Source organism: Lathyrus oleraceus, chromosome 2 (genome assembly GCF_024323335.1).
Source record: "Lathyrus oleraceus cultivar Zhongwan6 chromosome 2, CAAS_Psat_ZW6_1.0, whole genome shotgun sequence".
NCBI classification, from domain to species: domain Eukaryota; kingdom Viridiplantae; phylum Streptophyta; class Magnoliopsida; order Fabales; family Fabaceae; genus Lathyrus; species Lathyrus oleraceus.
Window position 1 is genome coordinate 433,930,620 of NC_066580.1, and position 10,020 is coordinate 433,940,639.

The window sequence follows — 10,020 nt, forward strand, 5'->3', positions numbered from 1 at the left end:
ATTACAATGTTCATTACATGAGAAAATACAAATAGTGGAACTCTGACCAAGGGTTGACTTTGGTCAACAATTGACTTTTTCGTCAACTTTGACCAAAGTCAACCAAATTACAATTTTAAGCTAAATCCCATTAATTTCATTCATCAAGAACCATAAACCATACATTTCCGTTTTCAATTCATGTCCATTTTCGACTTACATTGCTATTTGCATCATAAGCTAATCCGATTCAAACCATATATTCATTCATTTCCAATTTCATAAACAAAAATATTCAACAATACTTTCCAACATTACATTACAATACTTCCCAACATTCAATACATTCCAAAACTAAAGTGATTACAAAGCATAAACCATACGAATACAATCCAACATGAGTTACTTCCATCAAAATCCGATTTCATGGCTAGCAACTCCAACAAATGCATGGTTCCTTGCAACAACAACCCCGCCCGTTTAACCCTGCAGCCAGTTATGCCAGATACAAAGTCTCAATTTGGTTTTGCCAATCATGGCTTTGGAGAGTGATAAACCCCAACATTCTTCTGCCATAGATGTTTCAGGCCATCTAGTTGTTACACCTTTCCAGTTTCCTATTATGGTTAATGAAACAAATGGTTAGTACAATTACCTAGTGTTGGACAGGAACCAGATTAAGAACCTGCTATTAATGCTAACCATGATTTTCACATATCCACCACTTGGTTACTTTGTTGCTTCTGATGAAGAAATAGCACAGACTCCCCATTTAACTTCCCTGCCACACCAATTCTAAACCAGAAACAAAACCCATAACAGACATGGCTGACCATGGATAAAACCCTGCACCAAGTTAACTACAATTCATAATAGAATAAAAAGTCATCCAAAATAACTTCACTTGCAAAATTTTAGAACAAATCCATAAAACTAACCCTCAACGGAAAACAGAACAAAAGGCCCCGAAGAACCGACATTCATTTTTCTCTTTTGAAGAAAAACCCCTCACAATAAAGCTCCCTCGGGACCACCTTGCATAACAGAATACCATACATAATGAATCAAAACTTCCTAACTACCAAAATTGGTCGTCAAAACTGAACAGCAAACAACAAAACTAACCATGACTCTCGCAAGGTAGTTACAATCAGCAACCTAACGGAAAAGACTTCCAACCAAGACCTCTAACTGACCTCGCCTTCAACCGAAGCGAGCATCAAAAAAACAATTAGTAAGACTATTGCAACCTCATTCCAACCCATTAATAACCTTCGAAAACCATGTTAGAGCAAGATTTTTGTTCTGCAATATCTCTCTTAAAGTTTTGATGATAACAAAAAATGAAACAATTTGGTACCCTAATAAATTATCTAAGTGTGCAGGACTTTAAGGTAAACTGAATCTGATGGAACACTATCTGACGTCAAACCAAATCCAGAATAGCTGAGTCAGAAATTCATAAATTATATCTGAGGCTGACCACAAGCATGACCAAAAGAATCACACATAAAATCTGTCACTGAAGTATATCTGAAGACTCTAGACTCTGAAGATCCTCACATCAAGAAGACACTCTATCTGAAGATCAGGCAAGCTGACTCTGAAGATCATCAACAAACAAAACTATCTGAAGAATACAAGCGCTACCTAAAGGCTCTGAAGTCCGCTCACTCTGATTCACGCTCAACAGATCATCTGTCTAATCAAAATCAGAAACTTAATAAAGAATGAATCTAAGTATGATATGGATCTATATATAGATAATATTGACTACACTCCAAGACTGCTATGGAAAGGGACACGAAACTTAATGTCATTAAGGTCCATAATTGGCAAGATATCAGCATCAATGCTCTCTCGAATGATATCATCTCCAAGCACTATAAAAAGGTCTCATTATCATCATACCAAGATACGAAGTTATCACATAAGAATTATGCATATCCAATTCGAATCATATACAAAATTCTTATTATTTTATATTTCAGTTATCACACACGAGTTGTTGCTCTAAGTGTGATAATTGATTATTGTTTTTAACCGTGTTCTTATTGCTTATCAAGAAACACCAAATACATTCTTGTAATTCTCAGTAGTTGTTGTAAAATTCCTCAAGTGACTTGTGAAGTCTGTATACTTGAGAGGGATAAAAGATTGTTGTACCCTTAGACGTTTGTTGTAATCTTTCTAGATTATTGGATTAAGTCCTTGTTGAAGGAGAAATCACCTTGATCGGGTGGACTGAAGTAGCTTTGATTTTCAAGTGAACCAGGATAATCTTTGTGTTTTCTAGATTTGCTAAAAGTTTTTATTTTTAGTGAAAACAATTCAAATCCTCCTTTCTTGTTTTTTTCTACCTTCAATTGGTATCAGAGCTTCAGCTCTGTTATTGATTTTTGAATCAAACACTTAATAGTGTAGAGAGATACAGTGTGAGAAAAACATCATGGCTAACACCAATGAAAGAGATAGCTACAACGCTAAACCTCCAGTGTTTGATGGGGAGAAATTTGATTATTGGAAGGACAAAATTGAAAGCTTCTTCCTAGGCTATGATGCTGACCTATGGAACATTGTTATAAATGGTTATGAACCACCTGTATCTGCTCTTGGTATTGTCATTACAAGAAGAAAAATGAGTGATGATCAGAAGCGTGACTTCAAGAATCACCACAAAGCCATAACTATTCTACTGAATGCAATATCCTACAATGAGTACGAAAAGATCACCAACAGGGAAACAACGAAAGAGATCTTTGATTCCTTAAAAATGAATCACGAAGGCAATAATCAAGTCAAAGATACTAAGGCTCTAGCCTTAATCCAAAAATATGAAGCCTTTTGAATGGAATATGATGAAGCAGTTAAGGTAATGCTCTCTAGATTTCAAACTTTAATTGCAGATCTCAAGGTTCTGGACAAAGGATACACAACTGCAGACCATGTCAAAAAGATAATAAGAAGTCTTCGAAAGAAGTGGAGACATATGGTTACTGCCTTAAAACTATCCAAGGATCTGAACAACATAAGCCTTGAAGAATTCATCAGCTCCCTTAGGAGTCATGAGATAGAGCTAGAGGAATATGAACCTCAAAAGAAAATCAAATCAGTGGCTCTTAAGTCTAGATCAGAAAGAAGAAAGCTAGAAAGGAACAAAGCCTTTCAAGCTGAAGAAGAAGACGACGATGATTCTGAAAAGGAAGATTCTGATGATGAAGAAGAGTTATCTCTTTTATCCAAAAGAGTCAAACAACTTTGGAGAAAAAGGAATAACAACTTCAGAAGATCCATACAGAAGGGAGTTCATCCAGAGTCAACTTCCAAAGGTAGACCAAACAAAGAGGTAACTTGCTATGAATGTAAAAAACCTGGACACTATCGAAATGAATGTCCAAAATTAAAGAAATATAGTTCCAGAAAAGAAGGACTCAAGAAAAACTTCTTCAAAACAAAGAAGGGTCTCATGGCAACCTAGGATGACTCTAAATCTGATGCTTTAGAATCTGACTCTGAAGAGGAACAGGCAAATGTTGCATTCATGGCTACCACATCTGAAAGCTCATCCGAAAATGAATCTGACCCTGAAGAGGTATTTTCTGATCTCTCTAGTTCTGATCTGGAAGCCTATTTATCAGAATCTGTAAGGTCTTATCAGAAGCTTCGGCAGAAATTCAAGATCCTAAAAAGGGTCCATAAAGAAACTGTTGAAGAGTGTGATAAGCTTGAGAAAGAAATTTCTGAAATTAAAGGAAACAATTTTATCCTTGAAAAAGAAAATGAATTTTCAACCAAAAAATATTTAAAACTTGAAGAAACTCTTTCCAAAACTCCACCAACTTCTGACACCATCATATATAAATATGAAAAAACCTTTCAAAAATTTCTGAACAATGGGCTTGAAAGAAGCAAAATGGCTTCTATGATTTATGGTGTTAGTCACAATAAGAAAATAGGAATTGGATATGACTCTGGTGAAGATGAGTTAATACCTTTTGCAGAAGACAAACCAAAATCTCATTTTTCTTATCATTACACACATGCACAAACACAAAAATGTAATAATGCCAGAAAACCCAAAGTTTCCAGAAACTCTGGGAGAACTAATCATAAAGGACCCAAAAGATTTTGGGTACCAAAAGATAAAATAGTATATGTTGCAGATATCTTGTGCAGTATAGTTAAAACACCAACCATAGTACCTGGACTCTGGATGCTCGCGACACATGACGGGGAGAAAGCATATGTTCCAAAGTCTGAAACTTAAAGACATTGACTTCGTAGGCTTTGGAGGAAATCAGAAAGGAAGAATTAGAGGATCTGGAACGGCTGGTAATGGATCTCTTCCCTATATTTCTGATGTCCTTTATGTTGAAGGATTAATGCATAACTTGTTATACATAAGTCAATTAAGTGATAACGGTTATGATATAATCTTTAATCAAAAAATGTGCAAAGCTATTAATCAGAAAAATGGCACAATCCTTTTCACTAGTAAGAGGAAGAACAATATTTACAAAATCAAGCTTTCAGATCTAAAAGATCAAAATGTAAAATGTTTAATGTTTGTAAATGAAGAGCAATGGGTGTGGCATAGACGCTTGGGTCACATTAGCATGAGGAAGATTTCTCAGCTAAATAAACTTGAGTTAGTCATAGCCCTACCTAAGCTGAAGTTTTCTTCAGATGCTCTTTGTGAGGCATGTTAAAAGGGAAAATTTTCTAAAACAACCTTCAAAAATAAAAATGTTGTTTCTACCTCTAAGCCTCTGGAACTTCTACATATTGACTTGTTTGGACCTGTTAAGACATCGTCTGTCAATGGTAAGAAGTATGGACTTGTCATTGTTGATGATTATAGTCGTTGGACATGGGTAAAATTCCTAAGACACAAGAATGAGTCATATTCTATGTTCACTAGTTTCTGCTCAAAAGTGCAAAATAAATTTGACTCTAAAATCATCAGAGTTAGAAGTGATCATGGTGGGGAGTTTGAAAACAAACTTTTTGAAGAAAATTTTGATTCTAATGGAATATCCCATGATTTCTCCTATCCTAGAACTCCAAAACAAAATGGAGTTATAGAAAGGAAGAATATGACTCTCTAAGAAATGGCCAGAACCATGATCAACGAAATAAATGTGGCGAAACACTTATGGGCTGAAGCAGTGAATACAGCGTGTTACATTCAGAATAGAATCTCTATTAGACTTATTCTGGAGAAGACTCCTTATTAAATGTGTAAGGGAAGAAAACCAAACATTTCCTATTTTCATCATTTTGGATGCTCTTGTTTTATTTTGAATACTAAAGATAATCTGAACAAGTTTGACTCTAAAGCACAAAAATGTGTTATGTCAGGATACTCAGAACACTCCAAAGGCTATAGAGTATATAATACAAAAACACTAATTGTGGAAGAATCAATACATGTCAGATTTGATGATAAGGTTGACTTTGAAAAGTCAAAGCTAGTTGAGAATTTTTCAGATTTGGAGATAACTCTTGCAGGCTCTGACGAAAAGACCAAAGAATATGAAGAAGCAGAAAGGGAAACGTCAGAAGCACCTAAAGTCTCAATCAATCAGAAAAGATTAAGAAATAGACTGAACATTTCTGAAGAATTGATTCTAGGAAACAATGATGAACCTGTCAAAACAAGATCAACATTCAAGATCCCTGAGGAAACACTTCTGAGACTAGTATCTCTAATAGAGCCAACATCCAGCAAAGAAGATCTTCAAGACAAAGAATGGATTCTGGAAATGGAAAAGTAACTTGATCAATTTGTGAAGAATGATGTTTGGGATCTTGTACCAAGACCCAAGGGAACTCATGTGATTGGAACCAAATGAGTATGCAAAAACAAACTCAATGAAAATGGTGAAGTGGTCAGAAATAAAGCACGACTGATGGCACAAGGTTACGATCAACAAGAAGGTATTGACTACAATGAAATCTTTGCTCCAATCGCCAGGTTAGAATCTATTCGCTTACTTGTATCTTTTGTTGTAAATCACTTTATAAAATTGTATCAGATGGATGTCAAAAGTGTGTTTTTGAATGGTTATATTTATGAAGAGGTGTATGTTCATCAGCCTCCTGGTTTTGAAAACTCAAATTGTCTAAAACATGTTTTTAAACTGAAAAAAATCTCTTTATGGTCTGAAACAAGCTCCCAGAGCTTGGTATGAAAGACTAAGTTCTTTTCTTCTGGAAAATGATTTTATCAGAGACAAAGTCGATTCCACTCTCTTCTGTAAAAACATCAGAAATGACCTTATGATCTGTCAAATATATGTTGATGACATAATTTTTGGTTCTGCTAACCCCTATGTTTGTCAAGAGTTTTCTGAGTTAATGCATGGAGAATTTGAAATGAGTGTGATGCAAGAACTAAATTCTTTCTGGGGATTCAAATCAACCAAACTTCAGATGCTACCTACGTATATAAAAGAAAATACATAAAAGACGTTCTTAAGAAATTTGAAATGTCAGAAAGCAAACCAACAAAGACTTTCATGCATCCTACCTGCATTCTGGAGAAAGAAAAGGTAAGTCGAAAGGTTTATCAGAAACTCTATCATGGTATGATAGGTTCTTTTCTCTATCTGACTGATATGTGTCCAGATATTTTATTCAACGTGTGTCTCTGTGCCAGATTCCAATTAGACCCAAGGGAATCTCACTTAACTGCTGTTAAGAGAATCTTAAGGTATCTGAAAGGAACACCTAACCTTGTGTTTGATGATATTGAGTTATATATTTTAACACAACACAATCAATTATCTTAGTTTGTTGATTAGTCACAAGTGTTTTGCGAAACTGATGACGGCGAATAAATTGAAGTCGATGTTGTTGACGAGGAAGAAGAAGAAGACAAGTTATTGGTCGATGAAATGGTGAATGATGAAACCGTCGACCACCAGCAAGATTCATTACCAACTAGTCATGTATATTGTCCACCTTGTAACACCTCAAAATTTGCCCTCCTCTCTTGGGACTAGCTTAACATATTGCATTGCATTTTTTAGGTCATTAGGCATTGCATCTTTTCATATCATGTGGCAACAAGCAAATCATCCTCCTAAGTCTTGATCAGAAGATAAAGATGTTGAGATGTAAGTTAGGGTTTCATTGAACTGATCACTAATCATCTGAGGGTTGGTGATTCAAATCAGGGTTTCATGGTTCCTCAAGGAGGGTTGAGCTTTATCTTGGTTGAAATGATACATCATCATCATCATGGTTTTGTCATCACCAAGAGATTCATTGTTCATGATCAGATACCTTGAGATTAGGGTTTTGACCACTGGTCAACCCTAATCATCTGCATTGGGCCAATCAGGGCTTAGCAAGGGGATGAGGTATTTCAATGGATATGGGGATCATTCCATGATTATATTGAGCTTATGAGGGCTAGGGTTTCATCATTGAGCCATTTCATCAGGGGTTTGAGGCTCAATTTGATCAGTCAAGCTGAAATTCATCTATCAGTCAGAAAAGTCAACTGTGGTCAACTATGCCTGAATTGATGGATTTGGAGGAGGGAGAGAGTTAGAGACACTTCATTCATGTCTAAACAAGTTTCATTTGGCATTTCAAAGATCAAGAATGAAGAAAATAAAGTCAGATGGAAACTTTCCAAAAATAGAAAGTGACTTGTAATTGAAAATTGCCAAAAATGGAAAGTTTTTCTCCTCAAAATTACATGTCCAAAAATGCTTCAAATGAAATTTTGTCCAACATGAAAGTTGTAGATCTTGCTCTCACCTTTCCAAAAAGTCCAAGAACATGAATTTCTCATGTGTGGTTGACAAGTTATGGGTTGATCATTGTCCAAAAAAGTTGAATTTCAAAGTGGCATAACTTTTTATTCACAAGGCCAAATGGAGTGAGGTTTCTTTGAGCAAAATTCTTTTGATGTCCTCTATCCAAAACAAGCATTACCTGTCATGAAAACTCATCACACAAAAAGTCCATTTTTCAAGTGGACCAATTTTGAAAAAGGGAGGGAAAAAGGTGTTTTTGAGAAATAAGCCTTGTTTTCACATGATTTCACTTGCAATAGCTCACAAATACCATTTCAAACTTGCTGCAACCAGAAACTTCTACTGTTACATTGGGTTTGCATAAGTGAGGGTGTATTGGCTAATTACCATTTAGCATAAAAGTGCATTTTCACTAATCACTCACATTTGGCTAAACTTGATTAACAAAATGGATTAGTACATCATATAAATGGTTAATCATAACTGTTTTTCAGATTAACACTCATTCATCTCAGATCTAGATCCAAAATTGCACAATTCTCTCAACTTTTCATCTTCACTTTTTTTGCAATTTCTTCACAAACCTAGCCAAATTCTTCATTGATTCATCATCTCCAAGCATTGTAGAAGCTTTTGCAAGCAAGGATTCTTCACATTCAAGCAAAATCAAGGACTGTTAAAGTGAGATGCAACAATGGCAAGTGGAGATTTCATCAAGATCGTGCGTAATTGAGCAACAAACTTTGTTCCATTCACCTTCCACATCATCATAGCACATCTGTTTTGCAATTCCAAGGCCAAAAACACGCAAATTCGCAACTGTCTTCAAATTAAGGTCAGATTTCGACTTCAATGATTCTTGAAATTGTTTGATGCTTCTTGTAGATCTTTCTTAGTAGATCATTCTGCACTTTGAACCACTAAATTTGGTTGAGAAACAAGGAAGTTATGATGATTTGAAGTTTTGTGCACAAACATGTTTGCTATCGATTCTCTTAAATTAGCAAGAATTAGGCTTAATTGATGTGATATTCATGATGTATGTGGTGAGACCTTTCCATTGATATAAAGTTTGTCCAATTTGGTGGAGATTTGTTCTTGAGTGATGAACTTGGTGATGAACTGTATGAACACGTGAAGAGCTTTGAAATTTTTTCCAGAAATAGCATTTTGATCCATATTTACGCTACTGTTCACGCTGGAAGATGTTTGCGCGCGCAGGATTTCAAATTTGGACCGGCTTCGATCCTTGTCGGCGCCAAGTCCATTTTTGCCTTTCCATTTTATTTCAACCATGCCTTATAACTTCACATGCCTTATTTCACATTTCATTTTTTTTCATGACATTAGAAAATCAATATCTCATTCAATTTTTGTCCAAATAATGTGAGATTTTTTGTGGAATGATCCTTGTGATGTCATTTAATTTTTGATGATTTTTAATAAATTTGTGCATGTGTGGATTTTAAAATGGCTTAGGGTTTGTATGAACATGTGTTTGCTTGCACCTTGCTTGGTGTTTTGCTCATGAAATGATGATGCTTAACTGGATGGAGCTGAAATTTTGCATGCTTATTCTAGAGACCTTAATGGATATTTTGGCTTTGAGTTTGCTATTTTATCATTCCTGGATTGTGAGATATGTTCATTTGAATCTAGGTGTGACAATTTGTGTCACACCATGTCTTACTTGACTTCATGATTTTTGTTACCATGCCATATGAACTTGGATTGAGCTCAATTTTTGCATGATGATGCTTACGGATGTTAGGTTCACATGTGAAATTTTATGAATTTTTTGAGTGCATTTCCAATTTGATTGAGAATTTCCTTTCTGTTTGACCAAATGTGGACCTTTTGTGAGTCATGATTTTAATTGATTTGTGAAATTCTTGATATGTATTGGATGGACTTGAAATTTTGTGGAGTGATTTTAGACATCCTGAAGTGTATCATGGTTTTGGTTTGGTGCATTTATCATGTTCCTACACTGTTTTATGCTTGTTTGAAGTTGATACATGATATTGTGCCTTGTTTGGACTTGTATGAGCATGACTTGACTTGTGGAATTTAATTGACTTGCTTCCCATTGTCCAATTTGCTTGAAATTTGGTGTGATTGACATGTAATGAATGCTGTTTAGCTGTGAATTTTTTGGGGATTTATTGAATTGTTTTGGATTGAGTTTGGATTGGATCTTTCTGTTTGGTCCTTTGAGGTTCTAAATGACATGCTTTGCACTATTTCTTTCATGAAATGAAATTGATGA

General features: G+C 35.2%; 1 long non-coding RNA gene across 1 annotated transcript; it reads right to left on the minus strand.

Annotated features, from left to right (window-relative positions):
* Positions 1–220: 220 nt before the first annotated feature.
* On the minus strand, positions 221–976 carry LOC127121506 (uncharacterized). Its single transcript, XR_007803470.1, has 2 exons — positions 682–976; positions 221–596 (listed from the first exon to the last, which is right to left on the minus strand). It is a non-coding gene; the product is annotated as an uncharacterized LOC127121506 (long non-coding RNA).
* Between the last annotated feature and the right edge of the window lie 9,044 nt (positions 977–10,020).